Here is a 3982-nt window from a genome sequence, read left to right as displayed (position 1 = left end):
TCATAGGTATAGAAAGAACATAAAGGATTTTTTTGTTGGTAGAGTTGAAAAAGATGTTGCACCCCCTCATCTTTCTGGTGAAGAATTGCATAATGTTGTATCAGAGTACGATGACATTGTGTTTGCTCTCCAATTAGGCAAGCAAAAGTTTCTTGGTTTTGGTTTGACCTATAATTGGGTAAAATGAAGTATCTTTTGGGAGCTTCCTTACTAGAAGATCACTCTTCTCCGCCATAACTTTGACATCACGCATATTGAAAAGAACATGTTTAAGAACATTTTCAACATTGTCATGGATGTGAAGGGGAAGACAAAGGACAACATCAAGACTAGATTGGATTTAATGCTGTTTTTTAATTGTAAAAATATGAAATTGGTTTGTGATGGGTCATAGGTCTCAAAACCAAAAGCAAGCTTTATGTTAGAGAAAAACAAATAATTACTAGTCTACAAATGGCTTAAGAGTCTGCGTTTTTTTGATGGACATGCCTCGAACATATCAAGGCTGGTTAATATAGAGGAATACAGAGTCATGACTGCCACGTGTTTATGCAAACACTTATTTCATTAGCTTTTCATGATTTGTTGCTAAAGGGGATATAAGATGCACCCACAGAGATTAGTCATTTTTTTAGAGATATATGCTCTAGCAAGTTGAATGTTGATCACATTGAAAGGCTTGAAACAAATATTATTGTAACAATATGCAAACTTGAGATGATATTCCTTGGAGCATCTCCCCATACATTTACCATTTGAGGTAAAAGTTGGAGGACCAGTCCAGTATAGATGGATGAACCCATTCAAACTGTTAGATATTACAGTAGCAATGTAATTCATATATAAAAGTATTTTCTTTGTTTTTCTTAATTGAAAATAATTGATTAATTCAATGTAGGTACTTGTTGAACCTTACAAAAAAAGGTTAAGAATAAGGCATATGTTGAGGCGTCAATATGTGAGGCCTATATTATTGAGAAGATCTTCAAATCTATCTCATATTATTTCAAACTCATTTGAAAACGAGGATCAATCTTGTTCCATAACATGATGATAGTGGTGAAGTGCTTTCAAGTTGGAAATTATCAATGTTCTCTACCTAGATAACCCACACCTAAAAATGCCATAAAAAGAATATGTTTGTCTTAAATAGAGTTCAAATAAGCACACAATTATGTCTTATTTAACTATGATGAGCTAAGACTTTTCAGTAGATGTACTATTTAAAATTTATCAAAAGTGTATTATTTATATATTGTGATATCATAAACTCATATAATTTAGAACAACCTTACAGACAACATTGACGATATTTACTGTCCAATAACTTACAGCTAACCGAATCTCAAATCTTTCAATTACAAGATGAACAATTTACCACGTGGTTTAAAACACATGTAAGTCCTATCACAAACTCATTATCTCTTGCAAGACAACCGTACGTCAATATTATAAAATATCTATGTATTGATTATTATTGTATTTGATATATAAGGTTTATCAAATGGGAGGTAGTACTGCTATTTCACTATCTTTACTGAGCCTGGGCTCTGAGAGAAAAGTCCAAATGCTATAATGGGTATTTCATCAATGGATATGTCTTTCATATTGAAAAATAGAGGCATGGATAAAAGATATACAATAGCAGTGTTTGTATTAAGGGATCGACTTTTAGTGAATTTGAAGTTGACTACTATGGTAGATTAGAAAATGTTATCGAACTGTAATATCATAACGAGTAGAATATAGTATTTTTATTCAAATGTTATTGGTTTGACACAACTAACAAAAAAATCAGAGTAAATCCTCACTATGGTCTCATTAAAATCAACTCAAAAGTTATACTCCATAACGTAAACGATGTCTTTATTTTCGTAAAGCAATGCCAACAAGTTTATTAGACATACAAGAAAGGACCGATCAAGAGTTTATTGCTTATCTATTTTAAAAACCAAACCTAGAAGTTGTGTCGTGGTTGTTCAAGATGAGAACAAAGAGATGAGAATAGAGACACAAATGTGATAGATGAAGTTTTTCAAGCTTATGAGTTGGTTGAATTATACCGAGTTCCTCTTTCAATTGACTTAGAAGAAAATTTAAATGTTTGTATTTTCAAAGATAGTCTTGTTGATGTTGATGTAGAGGAGTTGAATGTTGTTTTAAGCTCTAGTGGACCAAAGAATATTGATGAAGAAGATAATAACCACATTGAAGAGTATGATAAAACTGATAACAATTCGATTGAGGATGAAGATTAAATTTTTGACTAAATATGATTAGAACACTAAAGTGTAAAGCCTTTTTTTATAATGTAATATTATGAATGATATTTTGGAACATGAAATATCTATTTTATAATTGTTTGCTCTTGTTATTGTGTTGTGCGTGTTGTAAGTTTGCAATTCAAGGGTTTGTGCAGGAGGATAGATAGGCAATACAAACAAAACATGTAAAATTTTGACACAAATACCAACGGCGATATGGACAGAATGTGTGTCCTGGTATTTTATCGAGAGTTGATAAAAATTACAGCATTTGCCACAATCACCGACGGAGATACTAACAAAATATGTGCCACTGGTATTTTATCAATAATTGAAAAACATTTACAATATTTGCCACAATCACCGATATCTATACCGATGGAATTTGTCCCACTGGTATTTTACTGAGAGTTGCAAAAAAATTACAGCCCATGTCACATTCAGCAACTTGTTTCCCGACGGACTCACCTACGAATGGTGCAAATTTCAATGCGTTTGACTGTCAAACTGTCAGGTCGGTCGGCACATTTACTAACAAAATCACCAACATAAGCAGCAAGTCCAATGCATGCGTGCTCTAACACCTATTTATCAATAGATGTGCTGACTTCAAAAAATCTAGAGGGACTTTCAAAATTTTAGTGCGAAATTCAAAAAAATACTAACATTAATTACCAATGGAATTTAATGCCATCGCCCAAGAAATCCATCGATAAAATTACAGTATAAAACCGACCCCCTATCTGAGGTTCATTTTGTCTAGGCTCCTCTCTCATTCATCTTCTCTTCTCCTCTGCTTTCTCAAATATTTTATACAAGGTTTTGATTGTAGTTGTTGTACGTGTGCACCGCCGCAACGATAATGAATTCTTGTCTTTAGCAAATATGGAGAGATAATGAATTCTTGTCTCTTATTAGTAAAAAATTTGAATGAGAATCACCACCAAATATTCTAGTCACTAGAAACCCTAACTAGTCTCAAAGATCATGTACGGAGACTACTTGCGTAAAGGGAAGGTATTAGAACCCCATTTATGCCCTATCTAAGGTAAGCTGCATTGTCTTATTTTCTGATAAAATCTAAAGTCTTGGTGTGGTTTCTAATTGTCAGTCTATCTATAGTTTAAGAAAAGTCCTCCTCTATAAGGAAGTCCTTATTTTATCGGATAAAAACCTAATTGTTCTATGATATCAAAAGACAATACCTTTTTAATATTATGGTACGCTTTACATATAAATTTGTAATCCCTGATACTAAAACAAATAAAATAATTTTTTTGGTTATTTTTGAAATTTTAACCAATGTTCTCTTGACTTTAATAAACTGGTTATTAAAGCTAAAATGCATGCTAAAACATTATTTTTTTTGGTGTATAAAAAAACACAATATGATTTTTCAACTTTGAAACACTTGGTCTTATCTATAGAAAATTTTTTATTTTTTTGTATTTTGAAATTTTTTACAAAAATTAGCATAAAAAATGCATGGAAATCACAAAATTCTAAACATATATTATTATTATTTTTGCCAGGCCAAACTCGGCTCATCATTGTTAGGCTAGACTGAAATCGACCCAAGATCAATAGGTTGGGCTCAGCCCAACTCACCTCAACTGGTTACTGTGCATGAGCACAGTAACCAGCTTCACCTTGCCTGCAGAGATGTGCACTGTGCACGTCCTGCATGGCAAGAGAAGAAACAAAAGCAAAAGAAAAAG

The sequence above is a fragment of the Populus euphratica genome, unplaced genomic scaffold (assembly GCF_000495115.2).
Source record: "Populus euphratica unplaced genomic scaffold, PopEup_1.0 scaffold445.1, whole genome shotgun sequence".
NCBI classification, from domain to species: domain Eukaryota; kingdom Viridiplantae; phylum Streptophyta; class Magnoliopsida; order Malpighiales; family Salicaceae; genus Populus; species Populus euphratica.
The sequence above is the reverse complement of the archived record's forward strand: the minus strand, read 5'-3'. Positions refer to the sequence as shown.